This window comes from Palaemon carinicauda, chromosome 1, assembly GCF_036898095.1.
Source record: "Palaemon carinicauda isolate YSFRI2023 chromosome 1, ASM3689809v2, whole genome shotgun sequence".
NCBI lineage: Eukaryota > Metazoa > Arthropoda > Malacostraca > Decapoda > Palaemonidae > Palaemon > Palaemon carinicauda.
Genome location: NC_090725.1, coordinates 105,768,881 through 105,791,380, shown reverse-complemented (window position 1 = coordinate 105,791,380; position 22,500 = coordinate 105,768,881). Strand labels below are relative to the sequence as shown.

At 39.2% G+C, this 22,500-nt stretch overlaps 1 long non-coding RNA gene and 2 pseudogenes across 1 annotated transcript in view; 2 read left to right on the top strand and 1 right to left on the bottom strand.

The window, feature by feature from the left end:
- Positions 1–22,500, top strand: part of LOC137642862 (uncharacterized) — a 339,742-nt gene that overhangs the window by 116,795 nt on the left and 200,447 nt on the right. The gene's annotated exons all lie outside the window — the stretch shown is intronic.
- Positions 603–2,090, top strand: LOC137645771 (uncharacterized; annotated as a pseudogene).
- LOC137645764 (uncharacterized) lies at positions 16,671–18,158 on the bottom strand (annotated as a pseudogene).

Here is a 22,500-nt window from a genome sequence, read left to right as displayed (position 1 = left end):
TCTAAATTTAATATAATAATGCGCCGAAGTCAACGACAGCAGCTTACTTTCGGATGCACGATTTGTAATTTTGTAATTTTTCACATATTTCAACACAAACTGGGATAAATTACACTCAGCATAATTTAAACATGTTATTATAAACTTTCTTTGAATACCAGAATATACCAAAAACATGGAATTAATAAAACCCGATATTTGTGAAAACTTGCGGGGAGGTAAAAGAACAGCCTGCCAGCTTGGCGGGAAAACAATCCCCGCTGACTTGCTACAGTCATTGCATCATCTTCTTTATTTATGTAAGTGTTGAAATCAATGTTATGTTATTGAGATTACTTTGAGGGCTATATTTGCAAAAAGAAAATGTCCATGCTTCTTTTCGTAGGAGCACACTAATAAAAAAATTATATTTCGGAGAAATTAACAAATTAACTCTTTCATATAAGTTACAGCAGACAATGCGGAATAAACAAACTTTTCATTCTCCCATTCTGTGTTCTGATCAGGACTAATATAATGTTAACACAAGTTTCTGCGGATATTTTGAAAAGTTAAAGAATATACATACAACATAGGCCTACATAGACCTAGCCTAACTTATATCAAGCATCCGCTACTGTTTACTGGTACTTCTTATCTTAAAGAGTTAAGCAAAATTTAGTGCAGTTGTAAAAAAGTTATGTTAAGGTAAGACTTTATTCACAGGGTTTGCTTCATGCAGTGCAAGCATGACAACATCCGCTGTCCATAGTACTGCAGACTCCTGCTCTCAACACTCCCGAGGCACCAAGCTCACCAGTCAAAGCCGGAATATGGTCATGAGTGTCTTTAAGTTCATCGCTCAGGGAGGATGGTATGAGACGATGACCGATGTTTTAACAAACACCGCAGTTGCAACAGGCGTCTCAATGCGAACGGTTCAACACCTCAAACAATTGAATATGACATTATGTGATGGTATATTTCGCTCACCTAAGCCCAAAAAGAGAACATCTACAGCTGTGGATCAGGTTGACAATTTTGACAGGGAATGTATAAAGAGAGAGATCCTTTCTTTTTATGAGAGAGGAGAACTACCCACGATATCCTCCTTGTTAGAAAGAATAAAAGAGCCTCCTGTAAATTTCAGAGGTTCAAGGAGTTCTCTATATAAATTAGTTAGAATTATGGGATTTAGGTTTAGAAAAGTTATGAGTGGGAGAAAATTCTTAATGGAGAGAAGTGACATTGTTAATGGCAGGAATAAATATCTTAGAGAAATAAAAATATACAGAGAAAGTCTAAACCCTAGACCAGAAGTATATCTAGACGAGACTTGGGTAAACCAAAATCTTAGCATAGAACGGTGTTGGACAAATGAAGACGGAACAGTAGGACCTAAGCTAAAATCTGGGAAAGGAGCAAGGTTTATAATGATACATGCTGGGGGTAGTCATGGTTTTATAGATGGAGCCTTTCTTATGTTCAAGTCAAAAAATGGAGCAAAGGGGGATTATCATGACTCCATGGATTGTAAAACATTTAAATTTTGGTTTGAAAATCAGCTTCTTCCTAACATAAATAATCAGTCCCTAATCATTATGGATAATGCTCCATATCACTCTAAAATATTAAACAAAGTTCCAACAATTAGCAACAAAAAGTGCCAAATACTTCAGTGGTTAGAGTCAAATAAGATTGATCATGACCCTGCTATTACAAAACTAGAACTGCTCAAGATATGCAAGCTTCATAAGGAAAGAGAAATATATGAAATAGATCAAATAGCTGCTAATCACGGCCACAAAGTACTAAGATTGCCACCCTATCACTGCATGTTCAATCCAATAGAACTAATTTGGGCCCAAGTAAAAACAGAAATTAAAAAAGGGAATTCTCATAGTAGCCAGTCTTTGAAAAATGTTGAAAAAATTACGCAAGAAGCAATTAATCATGTAACCCCACACCACTGGCAAAATGCTATGAGGCATGTGAGGAAAATTGAATAGGACTATCGAGCCAAGGATGCGGCTCTTGACCATTTGCTTGATCAATTCATAATTAATATAGAGTCCGATGAAAGCATGAGTGAAGATGAAATGTGTGCATAGATAAAAATAGTTCCATTTGATTATGTGGGATTATATAAATAACATTCTTTAATTCATTATTGTTATTTTTATTTAACCACCATTAGATAAATATTAGAACAATTTAATGTTGTTTTATGTTTTGTATATATTAGTATTATTGTGTGTATTTTGACTTTCAACATTGTAAACAAATTCATTTTGATTTAGATAAGGTAGACATAATTAGGTAGTATTTTTTCTTAATAATGGTATCTATATTTCTGTTTATGATTTTGACTTCATATGCAAATTGTAAAATATGTTTTGTACCTTACGTCAGTATGTAAATAATAATAACAACATAAATTATATGCTGTGTAGCAAGTAGGCCTATAGCCTATTTTGTGAACCTGTTCAGTAGCTCACATTATATCAAATGAAATTAAGCAAAGTATTTTTTTTTCTATTCCCGCCTCTACACTATTTCAATGAGACTAGCACGCGCTCCCCTTCAGCCAACATTTTCCACAGATGATAAGAAATAAGGAATCGTAGTGCGGATATCCCTCATATGAAAGAAGGGATATCGGGGAAAATAGATAGATATTAGGTGAGGAACGGGAATGTGGGAAAATACTGAGCCAAATATTACGAAGAGAGAAATTGCAATACTATTTAAACTGAAAGGAATAGACCGAACCATATTACGAAAAAAAAAAAAAAAAACTGCATCTATGAAAGTCAGCGGGGATTGTTATCCCGCCAAGCTGGCAGGCTGTTCTTTTACCTCCCCGCAAGTTTTCACAAATATCGGGTTTTATTAATTCCATGTTTTTGGTATATTCTGGTATTCAAAGAAAGTTTATAATAACATGTTTAAATTATGCTGAGTGTAATTTATCCCAGTTTGTGTTAAAATATGTGAAAAATTACAAAATTACAAATCGTGCATCCGAAAGTAAGCTGCTGTCGTTGACTTCGGCGCATTATTATATTAAATTTAGACTTACCATGACGATACTTTATAATATATTTATTCTTTCACATTGTTTATTGACAAAACATATATATGATGGAGAAATATAGGTTAGTAAATAAGTTTCGATTCACATTACTTGGTAATTATTTGAGAACAATGAAGGTGTTCGGACAAAAATACTTCCGACCAATCAGGTATCAGGAACCTTTCCGAGCTAAAAGGGCACCCCTGTGAGTCAAGTGCAAATATGCACGGCTAAATAAAATAGACTATAGTCCAGGCCACCCAAAACTAGGTTGGTTTTCTGTGGGAGTTCAGACTAATGAGTCAATATGGATAAATATCAACACAACATCGTGTTTAAATAGAAATAAATTTCTACCTCATACTTGGGATCTAACGCTAGCATGGTTGGTTTCGACCTGGCCTTTCATTAGAAGGGGCTAGCGTTCGATCCCAAGTATGAAGTGGAAATTTATTTCTATTTGAACACGATGTTGTGTTGATATTTATCCATATTGACTCATTAGGGGTAATTTGAATGAATTACTACCAATTGTGTCACGTGGCGGGCTGGGAAATTGGGTAAAACTCGCTGGTAAGAGACTGATGTCTCGCCAGGTAAATCCTTGGACAGCTAGGTAGCGTCAGGTTCCAATTTCTTTTATGGTCTCACGTGGCATGGTTGGTTTCGACCTGGCCTTTCATTAGAAGGGGCTAGCGTTCGATCCCAAGTATGAGGTAGAAATTTATATATATATATATATATATATATATATATATATATATATATATATATATATATACATATACATTAGATGATTGGGAGACCAAAAAGATCTTGGTGTGAGTGTGGAAATAACAGACTCAATTCTAAACAGCAGAGGTTTTAGATTTGCAAATAATATGATGAAGAAGAGATGTTCCTCATATCAACAGAACGAGGATTTTAATAATACGTATAAAAAGATTGAGACATGTGGGTGTGTGTGTGTTTGTGTGTACGTAAAAATTACGATAGCTGACTAATGATGAACATAAATTATGCATCTTAGTCATTAAAGGAAAAATTTAAAGATTTGAGTGGAGTTAGTACTTTGTGAGTCACATTATATCGCTTACAAGACTCAACTTAGATTCTGTATTTACATCTTTCTCTTCGTGGTTTTATATATATATATATATATATATATATATATATATATATATATATATATATATGTATATATATATATATATATATATATATATATATATATATATATATATATGTGTGTGTGTGTGTGTGTGTGCATATATATATATATATATATATATATATATATATATATATATATATATATATGTGTGTGTGTGTGTGTGTATGTATGTATGTATGAACATACATACATACATATTGATTCCATTCATACCTACTACTACCACTATTACTTCAACTGTGACATACTTAAGGGTTTCGCCCAGACCAAAGGGCTCATCAGGTGGGTTTTGCCTACTTCTATATTTGCAGGCTTGGTTTCCACGACCCTTTCCTAAAGCCAAAGCATCCTTAGGCCAGGCATTTAAGCCTCTCAATATTAGGCCAGGCATTTAAGCCTCTCAATATAAGGCCAGGCTTTCAGCCATTCATTATAGGGCCAGCCATTTAAACCATTAGTCCTAAGGCCAGGCTTTTAGGCTATTCATTTTAAGGCCAGACATTTAAGCCATTCATTTCAAGGCCAGGCTTTTAGCCATTAATTTTAAGGCCAGGCATTTAAGCCATTCATTACAAGGCTAGGCATTTAAGCCTTTCATCCTAAGACCAGATATTTAAGCCATTCTTTATAAGGCTAGGCATTTAAGCCATTATCATTAGGCCCGGCATTTAAGCCATTCATTATCAGGATTTGCAGTTAAGCCAAACTTCATTCGGCTGTGCAAAGGCAAGCATAATTGTGCCAGGCATTTAAGCTAAGCATCCTTATGCCAGGTATCCAAGGCAAGCATTTTTATGCAATACAGTTAACTCAAGCATTATAAGGCCAGGCAGTTAAGCCAAGCATCCCTATACCAGGTAGGGAAGCTGTCCCTCCTAAGGCCAGGTAGTTAAGCCAAACATTGTTAGGCCAGTCAGTTAAGCTAAACATCCTTAGCTGAGGCAGTTACGCAAAACTTCCTTAGGCATGGCCTGTAAGCCATAGTTCCTAAGGCAAGGCATTTAAGCCATACAACCTTAGCCCAGGTAGTTAAGCCAAGCACCCCTATACATATTAGGTAAGCCAAACATCCCTAGTCCAGGCGTTCATGCCAAACTTTTAGTCCAGTCACCTAGGCCCTTCTTTTTAGGCCAGCCAGTTAAGCGTTTCGGTTTTTTCCGGACAGTTCAGCCACACACAGACCAGGTAGTTAAGCCAAACCTTCTTAGATAAGGCAGGTCAGCCAAACATCCCTAGGCCAGGCAGTTAAGCCATACACCCTCAGACAAAGTAGTTAAGCCCAACATCCTTAGCCCTGTCAGTTGAGCCAAACATCCTTAGCCAAGGCAGTTAAGCCAAGCACCATTAGGCCAGGCAGTTAAGCCAAGCATCATTAGGCCAGACAGTTAAGCTAAGCATCTTTAGGCCAGGCAGTTAAGCCAAAAATCAATAGGCCAGGCAGTTAAGCCAAGCATCATTTTGTCAGACCAGGCGGTTAAGCCAAGCATGAGTGGGCCAGGCGGTTAAGCCAAGCATGAGTGGGCCAGGCGGTTAAGCCAAGCATCAGTGGGCCAGGCGGTTAAGCCAAGCATCAGTGGCCCAGGCTGTAAAGCCAAGCATCAGCGGGCCAGGCGGTAAAGCCAAGCATCAGTGGGCCAGGTGGTTAAGCCAAGCATCAGTGGGCCAGGCGGTAAAGCCAAGCATGAGTGGGCCAGGCGGTTAAGCCAAGCATGAGTGGGCCAGGCGGTTAAGCCAAGCATGAGTGGGCCAGGCGGTAAAGCCAAGCATCAGTGGGCCAGGTGGTTAAGCCAAGCATGAGTGGGCCAGGCGGTTAAGCCAAGCATGAGTGGGCCAGGCGGTTAAGCCAAGCATGAGTGGGCCAGGCGGTTAAGCCAAGCATGAGTGGGCCAGGCGGTTAAGCCAAGCATGAGTGGGCCAGGCGGTTAAGCCAAGCATGAGTGGGCCAGGCGGTTAAGCCAAGCATGAGTGGGCCAGGCGGTTAAGCCAAGCATGAGTGGGCCAGGCGGTTAAGCCAAGCATCAGTAGGCCAGGTAGTTAAGCCAAACATTTTAGGCCAGTCAGTTAAGCTAAACATCCTTAGCTGAGGCAGTTACGCAAAACTTCCTTAGGCATGGCCTCTAAGCCATAGTTCCTAAGGCAAGGCATTTAAGCCATACAACCTTAGCCCAGGTAGTTAAGTCAAGCACCCCTATACAAATTAGGTAAGCCGAACATCCCTAGTCCAGGCGTTCATGCCAAACTTTTAGTCCAGTCACCTAGGCCCTTCTTTTTAGGCCAGCCAGTTAAGCGTTTCGGTTTTTTCCGGACAGTTCAGCCACACACAGACCAGGTAGTTAAGCCAAACCTTCTTAGATAAGGCAGGTCAGCCAAACATCCCTAGGCCAGGCAGTTAAGCCATACACCCTCAGACAAAGTAGTTAAGCCCAACATCCTTAGCCCTGTCAGTTGAGCCAAACATCCTTAGCCAAGGCAGTTAAGCCAAGCACCATTAGGCCAGGCAGTTAAGCCAAGCATCATTAGGCCAGACAGTTAAGCTAAGCATCTTTAGGCCAGGCAGTTAAGCCAAAAATCAATAGGCCAGGCGGTTAAGCCAAGCATGAGTGGGCCAGGCGGTTAAGCCAAGCATGAGTGGGCCAGGCGGTTAATCCAAGCATGAGTGGGCCAGGCGGTTAAGCCAAGCATGAGTGGGCCAGGCGGTTAAGCAAAGCATGAGTGGGCCAGGCGGTTAAGCCAAGCATCAGCGGGCGAAGCGGTTAAGCAAAGCATCAGTGGGCCAGGCGGTTAAGCCAAGCATCAGCGGGTCAGGCGGTTAAGCCAAGCATGAGCGGGCCAGGCGGTTAAGCCAAGCATGAGCGGGCCAGGCGGTTAAGCCAAGCATGAGCGGCCCAGGCGGTTAAGCTTAGCATGAGCGGGCCAGGCGGTTAAGCCAAGCATGAGCGGGCCAGGCGGTTAAGCCAAGCATGAGCGGCCCAGGCGGTTAAGCCAAGCATGAGCGGGCCAGGCGGTTAAGCCAAGCATCAGTGGGCCAAGCATCAGTGGGCCAGGCGGTTAAGCCAAGCATCAGTGGGCCAGGCGGTTAAGCCAGGCATCAGTGGGCCAGGCGGTTAAGCCAAGCATCAGTGGGCCAGGCGGTTAAGCCAAGCATAAGTGGGCCAGGCGGTTAAGCCAAGCATCAGTGGGCCAGGCGGTTAAGCCAAGCATCAGCGGGCCAGGCGGTTAAGCCAAGCATGAGCGGGCCAGGCGGTTAAGCCAAGCATGAGCGGCCCAGGCGGTTAAGCTAAGCATGAGCGGGCCAGGCGGTTAAGCCAAGCATGAGCGGGCCAGGCGGTTAAGCCAAGCATGAGCGGGGCAGGCGGTTAAGCCAAGCATGAGCGGGCCAGGCGGTTAAGCCAAGCATCAGTGGGCCAGGCGGTTAAGCCAGGCATCAGTGGGCCAGGCGGTTAAGCCAAGCATCAGTGGGCCAGGCGGTTAAGCCAAGCATAAGTGGGCCAGGCGGTTAAGCCAAGCATCAGTGGGCCAGGCGGTTAAGCCAAGCATCAGTGGGCCAGGCGGTTAAGCCAAGCATGAGTGGGCCAGGCGGTAAAGCCAAGCATCAGTGGGCCAGGCGGTAAAGCCAAGCATCAGTGGGCCAGGCGGTTAAGCCAAGCATCAGTGGGCCAGGCGGTTAAGCCAAGCACCAGTGGGCCAGGCGGTTAAGCCAAGCATCAGTGGGCCAGGCGGTTAAGCCAAGCATCAGTGGGCCAGGCGGTTAAGCCAAGCATCAGTGGGCCAGGCGGTAAAGCCAAGCATCAGTGGGCCAGGCGGTTAAGCCAAGCATGAGTGGGCCAGGCGGTTAAGCAAGCATGAGTGGGCCAGGTGGTTAAGCCAAGCATCAGTGGGCCAGGTGGTTAAGCCAAGCATCAGTGGGCCAGGTGGTTAAGCCAAGCATCAGTGGGCCAGGCGGTTAAGCCAAGCTTCAGTGGGCCAGGCGGTTAAGCCAAGCATCAGTGGGCCAGGCGGTTAGGCCAAGCACCAGTGGGCCAGGCGGTTAAGCCAAGCACCAGTGGGCCAGGCGGTTAAGCCAAGCATATAGTGGGCCAGGCGGTTAAGCCAAGCATCAGTGGGCCAGGCGGTTAAGCCAAGCATCAGTGGGCCAGGCTGTTAAGCCAAGCATCAGCGGGCCAGGCGGTTAAGCCAAGCATCAGCGGGCCAGACGGTAAAGCCAAGCATCAGTGGGCCAGGCGGTAAAGCCAAGCATCAGTGGGCCAGGCGGTTAAGCCAAGCATCAGTGTGCCAGGCGGTAAAGCCAAGCATCAGTGGGCCAGGCAGTTAAGCCAAGCATGAGTGGGCCAGGCGGTTAAGCCAAGCATCAGTGGGCCAGGCGGTTAAGCCAAGCATGAGTGGGCCAGGCGGTTAAGCCAAGCATCAGTTGGCCAGGCGGTTAAGCCAAGCATCAGTGGGCCAGGCGGTAAAGCCAAGCATCAGTGGGCCAGGCGGTTAAGCCAAGCATGAGTGGGCCAGGCGGTTAAGCCAAGCATGAGTGGGCCAGGCGGTTAAGCCAAGCATGAGTGGGCCAGGCGGTTAAGCCAAGCATGAGTGGGCCAGGCGGTTAAGCCAAGCATCAGTAGGCCAGGTAGTTAAGCCAAACATTTTAGGCCAGTCAGTTAAGCTAAACATCCTTAGCTGAGGCAGTTACGCAAAACTTCCTTAGGCATGGCCTCTAAGCCATAGTTCCTAAGGCAAGGCATTTAAGCCATACAACCTTAGCCCAGGTAGTTAAGCCAAGCACCCCTATACAAATTAGGTAAGCCAAACATCCCTAGTCCAGGCGTTCATGCCAAACTTCTAGTCCAGTCACCTAGGCCCTTCTTTTTAGGCCAGCCAGTTAAGCGTTTCGGTTTTTTCCGGACAGTTCAGCCACACACAGACCAGGTAGTTAAGCCAAACCTTCTTAGATAAGGCAGGTCAGCCAAACATCCCTAGGCCAGGCAGTTAAGCCATACACCCTCAGACAAAGTAGTTAAGCCAAACATCCTTAGCCCTGTCAGTTGAGCCAAACATCCTTAGCCAAGGCAGTTAAGCCAAGCACCATTAGGCCAGGCAGTTAAGCCAAGCATCATTAGGCCAGACAGTTAAGCTAAGCATCTTTAGGCCAGGCAGTTAAGCCAAAAATCAATAGGCCAGGCAGTTAAGCCAAGCATCATTTTGTCAGGCCAGGCGGTTAAGCCAAGCATGAGTGGGCCAGGCGGTTAAGCCAAGCATGAGTGGGCCAGGCGGTTAAGCCAAGCATGAGTGGGCCAGGCGGTTAAGCCAAGCATGAGTGGACCAGGCGGTTAAGCCAAGCATGAGCGGGTCAGGCGGTTAAGCCAAGCATCAGCAGGCGAAGCGGTTAAGCCAAGCATCAGCGGGCCAGGCGGTTAAGCCAAGCATGAGCGGGCCAGGCGGTTAAGCCAAGCATGAGCGGCCCAGGCGGTCAAGCTAAGCATGAGCGGGCCAGGCGGTTAAGCCAAGCATGAGCGGGGCAGGCGGTTAAGCCAAGCATGAGCGGGCCAGGCGGTTAAGCCAAGCATGAGCGGGCCAGGCGGTTAAGCCAAGCATCAGTGGGCCAAGCATCAGTGGGCCAGGCGGTTAAGCCAAGCATCAGTGGGCCAGGCGGTTAAGCCAGGCATCAGTGGGCCAGGCGGTTAAGCCAAGCATCAGTGGGCCAGGCGGTTAAGCCAAACTTAAGTGGGCCAGGCGGTTAAGCCAAACATGAGTGGGCCAGGCGGTTAAGCCAAGCATCAGTGGGCCAGGCGGTAAAGCCAAGCATCAGTGGGCCAGGCGGTAAAGCCAAGCATCAGTGGGCCAGGCGGTTAAGCCAAGCATCAGTGGGCCAGGCGGTTAAGCCAAGCATCAGTGGGCCAGGCGGTTAAGCCAAGCATCAGTGGGCCAGGCGGTAAAGCCAAGCATCAGTGGGCCAGGCGGTTAAGCCAAGCATCAGTGGGCCAGGCGGTTAAGCCAAGCATCAGTGGGCCAGGCGGTTAAGCCAAGCATCAGTGGGCCAGGCGTTTAAGCCAAGCATCAGTGGGCCAGGCGGTTAAGTCAAGCATCAGTGGGCCAGGCGGTTAAGCCAAGCATCAGTTGGCCAGGCGGTAAAGCCAAGCATGAGTGGGCCAGGCGGTTAAGCCAAGCATCAGCGGGCCAGGCGGTTAAGCCAAGCATCAGTGGGCCAGGCGGTTAAGCCAAGCATCAGTGGGCCAGGCGGTTAAGCCAAGCTTCAGTGGGCCAGGCGATTAAGCCAAGCACCAGTGGGCCAGGCAGTTAAGCCAAGCATCAGTGGGCCAGGCGGTTAAGCCAAGCATATAGTGGGCCAGGCGGTTAAGCCAAGCATCAGTGGGCCAGGCGGTTAAGCCAAGCATCAGTGGGCCAGACGGTAAAGCCAAGCATCAGTGGGCCAGGCGGTAAAGCCAAGCATCAGTGGGCCAGGCGGTTAAGCCAAGCATCAGTGGGCCAGGCGGTTAAGCCAAGCATCAGTGGGCCAGGCGGTAAAGCCAAGCATCAGTGGGCCAGGCGGTAAAGCCAAGCATCAGTGGGCCAGGCGGTTAAGCCAAGCATCAGCGGGCCAGGCGGTTAAGCCAAGCATCAGTGGGCCAGGCGGTTAAGCCAAGCATCAGCGGGCCAGGCGGTTAAGCCAAGCATCAGTGGGCCAGGCGGTTAAGCAAAGCATCAGCGGGCCAGGCGGTAAAGCCAAGCATCAGCGGGCCAGGCGGTTAAGCCAAGCATCAGCGGGCCAGGCGGTTAAGCCAAGCATCAGTGGGCCAGGCGGTTAAGCCAAGCATCAGCGGGCCAGGCGTTTAAGCCAAGCATCAGTGGGCCAGGCGGTTAAGCCAAGCATCAGTGGGCCAGGCGGTTAAGCCAAGCATCAGCGGGCCAGGCGGTTAAGCCAAGCATCATCAGGCTAGCCAGTTAAGCCATCCTTAAACCTAAAAAAAAAAAAAAAACTATATATATATATATATATATATATATATATATATATATATATATATATATATATATATATATATATATGCCAGGCAGTTAAGACAAGCATCTTTACCCTAGGCTGTTAAGCCTGGCATCCTTAAACCTAAGAAAAAAAAAATATGCCAGGCAGTTAAGACAAGCATCATTAGCCTTGGCAGTTAAGCCTGGCATCCTTAAACCTAAGAAAAAAAATAAAAATTTAATATTCCTTTCACAAAATAAAAATAAAATAATATTCCCTTAAAAAGAATGAAAAATATTCTTATCACAAATTTTTTTCTCCTTAATTATTTAGGATATTTTCTTCTTGAGTTGGTTCGTTATGAACCTTTTTTTCGGCAGTTTCCAAAACCTGGACCCCTATTGAATCAAGGGGGGTCCAAGAGAACTGGTTCCGTTTTAGTTTCTTCTTCTTTGGTTTCTTTACCAAAAGTTTCCTTGTAGGTCCTTCTCCTTCTTGTTTTTCTTCCTTCACAACGACTACTTTATCATCAGCATCTGCTGCATTTCCACACGTTTCAACGTCACCCATTCTTTCTTCTTTTTTAACGTGTTCCAATTCTCTCTTCTGAAGTTCCTTCTTCAGTGAAGAGATGACGTCCTTCGCTGCGGCCAATTCTTTCTTCATTTGATCTTCTAAGTTGGTCATTCGAACAATTTTACCGTTCAAATTTTTTTCTCGTTTATTTTTGTTCTCTAGTTGTTCTCTAAGACCTTCGTTCTTCTTTGTAATTGTGAATACTGCCTCCTTTAGCTCATTATTTTGTAGTAGAGCTTTAGAAATCTCCTCCTGCAGCTCTGCTATTAGACTTTGGTGTCCTTGGCTTTTTTTGTGATCATCAGCACGAGCCTGCATCAGCTCTTTTTCTAGTTTGGCTTTTTCTAGAGCCAATTCTTCATAAAGGAAGCTTCGTTCCTTAATGGATGTTTGGAGATCTTCATTCTCTGCTAAAAGGATCAATTTCTGCTCGTCATGAGCCTGGATTTCCTTCTTGGCCTTTTCCAGTGCCTCAGTCAACTGGACCATTTTCATTGTGTATTCTTCTTCCCAAGTCACTTTATTTTCAAGCTCTTGTTTCAGAGCTTCTTTTTCTTTCACAAGTGCTGATTTCATCTGATTATGAACATAATTTTGCTCCTCTGCGAATTCCAGTTGATCTCGAAGACATTCGTTCTTCTTTGTAATTGTGAATACTGCCTCCTTTAGCTCATTATTTTGTAGTAGAGCTTTAGAAATCTGCCCCTGCAGCTCTTCTATTAGACTTTGGTGTCCTTGGCTTTTTTTGTGATCATCAGCACGAGCCTGCATCAGCTCTTTTTCTAGTTTGGCTTTTTCTAGAGCCAATTCTTCATAAAGGAAGCTTCGTTCCTTAATGGATGTTTGGAGATCTTCATTCTCTGCTAAAAGGATCAATTTCTGCTCGTCATGAGCCTGGATTTCCTTCTTGGCCTTTTCCAGTGCCTCAGTCAACTGGACTATTTTCATTTTGTTTTCTTCTTCCCAAGTAATTTTATCTTCAAGCTCTTGTTTCAGAGCTTCTTTTTCTTTCACAAGTGCTGATTTCATTTGATTATGAACATAATTTTGCTCCTCTGCGAATTCCAGTTGTTCTCGAAGACCTTCGTTCTTCTTTGTAATTGTGAATACTGCCTCCTTTAGCTCATTATTTTGTAGTAGAGCTTTAGAAATCTGCCCCTGCAGCTCTTCTATTAGACTTTGGTGTCCTTGGCTTTTTTTGTGATCATCAGCACGAGCCTGCATCAGCTCTTTTTCTAGTTTGGCTTTTTCTAGAGCCAATTCTTCATAAAGGAAGCTTCGTTCCTTAATGGATGTTTGGAGATCTTCATTCTCTGCTAAAAGGATCAATTTCTGCTCGTCATGAGCCTGGATTTCCTTCTTGGCCTTTTCCAGTGTCTCAGTCAACTGGACCATTTTCATTGTGTATTCTTCTTCCCAAGTCACTTTATCTTCAAGCTCTTGTTTCAGAGCTTCTTTCTCTTCCACAAGTGCTTGAATCACAGCCTGTTTAATGGCAAGTTCCTCAGCCAAATCTTCATTCTTTTGCCTGAGATCTTCAGTCTCGGTGTGTCCGTCCGTCTGAACAGTTACATCTGTGTTAGAGACTGGTCCAGTTTCTACTTGAACTTGCACATCTCTGTTAGAGATAAGAAGTTCAGTGTCTACTTGAATTTGTACGTCTCTATTATAGACAGGACTCCCTGTGCCTCCTGACAGCAGCAGCTTTTCCTCCTGGTCGGAAAGCAAAGGATCCTTCCCACTGATTACAGCTTCCGTCTCCTCAGAAACTGCGTCGAGTTCCTCCTGGTCCAAGACAGGCTCGAGTGCCTCACTCTTATCCTGCTCGGCCCAGAATTTCCTCATGAGAAGACCACCTCCCAAAATGAGGCGTAGGCCTTCCATTTCCATCAACCGGGGTTGCTGGTCCTGAAACCCGTCCTCGGAAGATGGACCTCCAAGAAGATATTTCTTCCCGTACTCGGTGATCGCTTTGAATGCGCTTTGTGTGAACATCTTTGTTATAAAACTCAGAAGGCAGATCACTTGACTTTGATCAGGTATAATTTGAAGAAATCGAGGTAGGTCCTCGCAGAAATATCAACTCCGAGATTGAAGGAATTTCGAAGACTGGAGACGTCTTTGTTGGCTTCGAGATCGTCTCATGAAACTGATTCCGATAATTCGAATGAGGGAGCGAGACTTTGAAGACGTCTTCGTTCGCTTTGGGAAAAATCTTCACTTGGTCTTCACCGAAACTACCTTTCTACTCTTGAAGACATAAGTTTGTCTATTCTCATTTTTTTTTTCCAAAACACGAATCTTATTCCGCCATTGAATTTCTTTTAGTAATTTCTTTTCCCCGAAGGAAATATATAGAAAGATAGATAGATAGATAGATAAATAGATAGATAGATGAATAGATAGATAGAGAAATAGATAAATAGATAGATAGATAGAATTGTATTTATAAGAAAAAGCTGAAATTCTTATGAGGTGTGAATGAAGACTCGGATGAAAACGGGATGGTGTGAAGCCCTCTGAAGACATCGTTGGGTCGGAGACGATTCTTCTGCAAGTCTTCACCGAAGATTTCTATCTGCTCCAGTAGAAGACTTGCGTTTTTCTCCCCGAAGGAAATCTTTGAAAATATTAAAAAAAAAATAAAATCAAATTGATAGAATAATTAAACTCTTATCGAGTTCCGCCATTTTGTTTTAGCCCTTGGAAAATGTTAAAGATTTAAGAACTAAAAAAAAATGACCAATTTATAGTTTTATTTACTTTCCTTTTTCTTTATCGAAAGATTTTTATATTTTGTTATTTCATATGAAAATTACAAGTAATTCCATTTTTATTATTATTATTATTGTTAATTATTTTGACGTTTGTTAAACTTGTATGTATGTATATATATATATATATATATATATATATATATATATATATATATATATATATATATATGTATATATATATATATATATATATATATATATATATATATATATGTTTGTATATATATATATATATATATATATATATATATATATATATATATATATATATATATATATATATATATATAACATCATCATCAGCCGTTATTAGTTCATTTCATGATAAAGGCTTTAGACACGTGTCTATTTTCATCTGTTTATGGTCATTCTAAGTCAATATATACCTGCCTGTTTTCATATTCCGTCAATCCTTCGTCTTCTTTTCCTTTCAGTGATTCTTTATCAATTACTTGGGACCCATTCTTATATTCCTAATGTCCATATATTATTTCCTCCTTATCATGATATGTTCTACCTATGTTTATTTCTTTTTCTTGCGTTAGAATACACTCTACTTTAGTTTACTCTCGTGTGTGTGTGTGTGTGTGTGTGTGTATATATATATATATATATATATATATATATATATATATATATATATATATATATATATATATATACAGTGTATATATACACATACACACACACATATATATATATATATATATATATATATATATATATATATATATATATATATATATATATACACTGGATATATTATATTACCAACCACAACAAACACAGCCATTTATGGTCAACTGCATGACAAAAGCCTCAGACTTGTTCATATTCATCACCACGGTGGCTACTGCAGATTGGTGATGGTGGGAGACTTTAGTCTGAACTCCCACAGAAAACCAACCTAGTTTTGGGTGGCCTGGACTATAGTCTATTTTATTTAGCCGTGCATATTTGCACTTGACTCACAGGGGTGCCCTTTTAGCTCGGAAAGGTTCCTGATACCTGATTGGTCGGAAGTATTTTTGTCCGAACACCTTCATTGTTCTCAAATAATTACCAAGTAATGTGAATCGAAACTTATTTACTAACCTATATTTCTCCATCATATATATGTTTTGTCAATAAACAATGTGAAAGAATAAATATATTATAAAGTATCGTCATGGTAAGTCTAAATTTAATATAATAATGCGCCGAAGTCAACGACAGCAGCTTACTTTCGGATGCACAATTTGTAATTTTGTAATTTTTCACATATTTCAACACAAACTGGGATAAATTACACTCAGCATAATTTAAACATGTTATTATAAACTTTCTTTGAATACCAGAATATACCAAAAACATGGAATTAATAAAACCCGATATTTGTGAAAACTTGCGGGGAGGTAAAAGAACAGCCTGCCAGCTTGGCGGGATAACAATCCCCGCTGACTTTCATAGATGCAGTTTTTTTTTTTTTTTTTCGTAATATGGTTCGGTCTATTCCTTTCAGTTTAAATAGTATTGCAATTTCTCTCTTCGTAATATTTGGCTCAGTATTTTCCCACATTCCCGTTCCTCACCTAATATCTATCTATTTTCCCCGATATCCCTTCTTTCATATGAGGGATATCCGCACTACGATTCCTTATTTCTTATCATCTGTGGAAAATGTTGGCTGAAGGGGAGCGCGTGCTAGTCTCATTGAAATAGTGTAGAGGCGGGAATAGAAAAAAAAATACTTTGCTTAATTTCATTTGATATAATGTGAGCTACTGAACAGGTTCACAAAATAGGCTATAGGCCTACTTGCTACACAGCATATAATTTATGTTGTTATTATTATTTACATACTGACGTAAGGTACAAAACATATTTTACAATTTGCATATGAAGTCAAAATCATAAACAGAAATATAGATACCATTATTAAGAAAAAATACTACCTAATTATGTCTACCTTATCTAAATCAAAATGAATTTGTTTACAATGTTGAAAGTCAAAATACACACAATAATACTAATATATACAAAACATAAAACAACATTAAATTGTTCTAATATTTATCTAATGGTGGTTAAATAAAAATAACAATAATGAATTAAAGAATGTTATTTATATAATCCCACATAATCAAATGGAACTATTTTTATCTATGCACACATTTCATCTTCACTCATGCTTTCATCGGACTCTATATTAATTATGAATTGATCAAGCAAATGGTCAAGAGCCGCATCCTTGGCTCGATAGTCCTATTCAATTTTCCTCACATGCCTCATAGCATTTTGCCAGTGGTGTGGGGTTACATGATTAATTGCTTCTTGCGTAATTTTTTCAACATTTTTCAAAGACTGGCTACTATGAGAATTCCCTTTTTTAATTTCTGTTTTTACTTGGGCCCAAATTAGTTCTATTGGATTGAACATGCAGTGATAGGGTGGCAATCTTAGTACTTTGTGGCCGTGATTAGCAGCTATTTGATCTATTTCATATATTTCTCTTTCCTTATGAAGCTTGCATATCTTGAGCAGTTCTAGTTTTGTAATAGCAGGGTCATGATCAATCTTATTTGACTCTAACCACTGAAGTATTTGGCACTTTTTGTTGCTAATTGTTGGAACTTTGTTTAATATTTTAGAGTGATATGGAGCATTATCCATAATGATTAGGGACTGATTATTTATGTTAGGAAGAAGCTGATTTTCAAACCAAAATTTAAATGTTTTACAATCCATGGAGTCATGATAATCCCCCTTTGCTCCATTTTTTGACTTGAACATAAGAAAGGCTCCATCTATAAAACCATGACTACCCCCAGCATGTATCATTATAAACCTTGCTCCTTTCCCAGATTTTAGCTTAGGTCCTACTGTTCCGTCTTCATTTGTCCAACACCGTTCTATGCTAAGATTTTGGTTTACCCAAGTCTCGTCTAGATATACTTCTGGTCTAGGGTTTAGACTTTCTCTGTATATTTTTATTTCTCTAAGATATTTATTCCTGCCATTAACAATGTCACTTCTCTCCATTAAGAATTTTCTCCCACTCATAACTTTTCTAAACCTAAATCCCATAATTCTAACTAATTTATATAGAGAACTCCTTGAACCTCTGAAATTTACAGGAGGCTCTTTTATTCTTTCTAACAAGGAGGATATCGTGGGTAGTTCTCCTCTCTCATAAAAAGAAAGGATCTCTCTCTTTATACATTCCCTGTCAAAATTGTCAACCTGATCCACAGCTGTAGATGTTCTCTTTTTGGGCTTAGGTGAGCGAAATATACCATCACATAATGTCATATTCAATTGTTTGAGGTGTTGAACCGTTCGCATTGAGACGCCTGTTGCAACTGCGGTGTTTGTTAAAACATCGGTCATCGTCTCATACCATCCTCCCTGAGCGATGAACTTAAAGACACTCATGACCATATTCCGGCTTTGACTGGTGAGCTTGGTGCCTCGGGAGTGTTGAGAGCAGGAGTCTGCAGTACTATGGACAGCGGATGTTGTCATGCTTGCACTGCATGAAGCAAACCCTGTGAATAAAGTCTTACCTTAACATAACTTTTTTACAACTGCACTAAATTTTGCTTAACTCTTTAAGATAAGAAGTACCAGTAAACAGTAGCGGATGCTTGATATAAGTTAGGCTAGGTCTATGTAGGCCTATGTTGTATGTATATTCTTTAACTTTTCAAAATATCCGCAGAAACTTGTGTTAACATTATATTAGTCCTGATCAGAACACAGAATGGGAGAATGAAAAGTTTGTTTATTCCGCATTGTCTGCTGTAACTTATATGAAAGAGTTAATTTGTTAATTTCTCCGAAATATAATTTTTTTATTAGTGTGCTCCTACGAAAAGAAGCATGGACATTTTCTTTTTGCAAATATAGCCCTCAAAGTAATCTCAATAACATAACATTGATTTCAACACTTACATAAATAAAGAAGATGATGCAATGACTGTAGCAAGTCAGCGGGGATTGTTTTCCCGCCAAGCTGGCAGGCTGTTCTTTTACCTCCCCGCAAGTTTTCACAAATATCGGGTTTTATTAATTCCATGTTTTTGGTATATTCTGGTATTCAAAGAAAGTTTATAATAACATGTTTAAATTATGCTGAGTGTAATTTATCCCAGTTTGTGTTGAAATATGTGAAAAATTACAAAATTACAAATCGTGCATCCGAAAGTAAGCTGCTGTCGTTGACTTCGGCGCATTATTATATTAAATTTAGACTTACCATGACGATACTTTATAATATATTTATTCTTTCACATTGTTTATTGACAAAACATATATATGATGGAGAAATATAGGTTAGTGAATAAGTTTCGATTCACATTACTTGGTAATCATTCGAGAACAATGAAGGTGTTCGGACAAAAATACTTCCGACCAATCAGGTATCAGGAACCTTTCCGAGCTAAAAAGGCACCCCTGTGAGTCAAGTGCAAATATGCACGGCTAAATAAAATTGACTATAGTTGGAAACGTGGGATTCTATAAGATCAAGGGCTCCAACAGGGAAAATGAAATGAGTAATGAAGGAGAGAGATTATCCTGTATCGCATAAAAGAGTACTACGAGGAATTTGTGGTGGAACAAAACGAGAACCCTTATGAGTAATATAACATCTTGTAACGTTATCTCTAACATCTGGGATTTATATAAGTCATCTCAACATTATGGTGAAAAAAAGATGAAAGGGAAGATTACAGTTTGCGGCAGAGGATTGAATAAATGTAATAAACATCTAGGGTTTGATGATAATGTGGCTGCTACTAATGAAATGTTATTTTCTTTTGATTAATTCTATGTATTATTCATTTTTTGGTTGGGGGGAGATTATTACGTTGTTCATTAACCAAATGATATCTTCTAATTTTGGTCATTTAAGACAGCGTTGTTGTTGTTGTTGTTGTTATTATTATTGTTATTATTATTATTATTATTATTATTATTATTATTGTTGTTGTTGTTGTTGTTTTTATTGTTGTTGTTGTTTATGTTATTATTATTATTTTTATTATCATCATCATCATCATCATCATCATTATTATTAACCAAATAATATTTTATGATTTTTGGCCTTCGAAACAATATTATTATTATTATTGTTATTATTATTATTATTATTATTATTATTATTATTATTATTATTATTATTACTGACCAAGTAATATTTTATGATTTTGGCCCTTCAAAACAATATTATTATTATCATTATTGCGAAATAAAAGTTGCATTTATGAGATCATTTCAATATTGAAGATATGAGATGATTTTGTTGTCAAATATATGAGAGAATTGTATGGTTGAATATGTAAATTAACAGTATATTGCAGCCATATTGTGGCGTTATATAAAGGCTTCCCTTTGGACTTATCAATTCAACATAGGATAATGTCACATTTATATTTTAACTTTAATACATATCTTTTGGAAGACATATGACAATCATACATGTATTTGCTGGTGATAATCATAGACTTTCTGTAATTATTATTATTATTATTATTATTATTATTATTATTATTATTATTATTATAGTTGTTATTATTATTATTATTATTGTTATTCTACCTTAACTTCCTTTATTATTATTATTATTATTATTATTATTATTATTATTATTATTATTATTATTCTTGCTATTATTATTGATATTATTTTTATTATGATTATTATTATTATTATTATTATTATTATTATTATTATTATTATTTTACATAAACTCCCTATATTATTATTATTATTATTATTATTATTATTATTATTATTATTATCATTATTATTGGTGTTGTTGTTGTTGTTGTTATTAACATTATTATTTGACCTAAACTCCCTCTGTTGTTATTATTATTATTATTATTATTATTATTATTATTATTATTATTATTATTATTATTATTATTATTATTATTATTATTATAGGTCCTAATGGATTTTGTTAAGGAATCTATAAGCATCAAAATATTCCACGTTAAAAAAAAAAAAAAAAAAAAGTCAAAGAATTGAGTAAAGAATTATACTTGAAATAAGATCAATGAACAATTTATTTGACTTACAGTTACTCTGAAAAATTATCAGCATGCTTCCATACTTTGATTGTGGAGGCATTTTTTTATTTTTTTTTTATTTGTCAAAAAGGATACGGTTAGAAGAATATTTTTCTTTTTATATACATGCTTGAACGTCACTATATTAACAACGGTTATTTTTTTACTCACAGTGGTATCTTTATCATAAATCTATTTTAACTTTGTTATAACTTTATTAAAAATTTATTTTAACTTTTCTAATTATGTATAATAATGTCTTTCTTATGCAACGTCTACGCTAAATGGTAAAGAGAGAGAGAGAGAGAGAGAGAGAGAGAGAGAGAGAGAGAGAGAGAGAGAGAGAGAGAGAGAGAGAGAGAGAGAGAGAGAGAGATACTTGAAAAGAAAAGAGCAATAATTTTACGTATGCATTATTTCTAATTGATAAAATACAATTTAAAGTTTACATATGGAATATATGTTTTAAAGTTGTTATTGTTTTTAAAATATTTTATTTTAATCGTTCATTACTTATATCCTTTATTTATTTCCTTATTTCCTTTCCTTGCTGTGCTATTTTTTCTTGTTGGAGCCCTTGGGCTTATAGCATCTTGCTTCTCCAACAAGGGTTTTAGCTTAGCTAGTAATAATAATGACAACAACAATAGCAACAACAATAATAATATTAATAATAGTTATAATAATAATAATAATAATAATAATATATGACGCAAAAACATATAGTTCATAAAACATTCTTTACACTGTCAAAGAAGAGAAATGTAAAATACAACGTATTGTTCAGAATGCGTATTGTAACATTTGACGGAAGTAAATGAAAACAGCGTATATGCATTCTTGCATTCGCTGGAATTACATTTGCTTCCAGGAAAATTGCACGATTCTATGCAATGCCGGGTTGGGAGTTGGCTACAGAAAGGAGATCTGGGGGAAATTGGGGTTGCAATTAGTGAAATTGCTCTTCAATTACTTTTTAATTATTAATATTATCATGTAATTGGAACTGAATATCGAAAACAAAAATATTCTTTATATGATATTGTCTAGACATGCATGGTAACGTTGCATTTTATCATATTTTTGCAGAATTATTTCCAGATATAATTTTTCGTTTCAATACGTCTTCATAACCACGATCTTCGTCCTGGTTAGCAAATCGAATTACATTATGGGGATCAACTTTCGTTGTTTTCTTTAATTATAAGTTACCTTTTTTATATAAGAGAGCGGATAGGGTTGCTAGGTGAAAATGATCTCAAATTTTGCATTTGCATTTATATATATATATATATATATATATATATATATATATATATATATATATATATATATATATATATATATATATATATATATATATATGTGTGTGTGTGTGTGTGTGTGTGTGTATGTGTGTGTGTGTGAGTGTGTGTGTAAGTATGTGTGTGAGTATGCAAGTATATGTGTGTGCGCGTGTATATGTATATGTATATATATATATATATATATATATATATATATATATATATATATATATATATATATATATATATATTTATAGTTGCTTACATTCATATGTTTATCATTAACATCCAATGCCAAATGCCCATTCACAAACGGTGTTCAATATAATAAATTTTCGAGCCATTTTGCTTACTTAAGTATATGGCCATATCACCATAGAACTTGGTGTTTTCCAAATAATCAGCTTATAGAAAACCAGCTACACCCAATACACATACATGTACATAAAACGGTTAGGCTAAGATGGTTTCAAACTATTAGAACCAATATACAAGTCTACTGTAGGCTCTAGAGCCTTTAGATATGCGGTCCCGAGATTATACAACACGAGACATCCTAATAGTTTAAGATATTAAGGCTTTCAGGAATAAACTGAAGACTTTCTTATTCTGCGAGTGTTTTGACAGTGA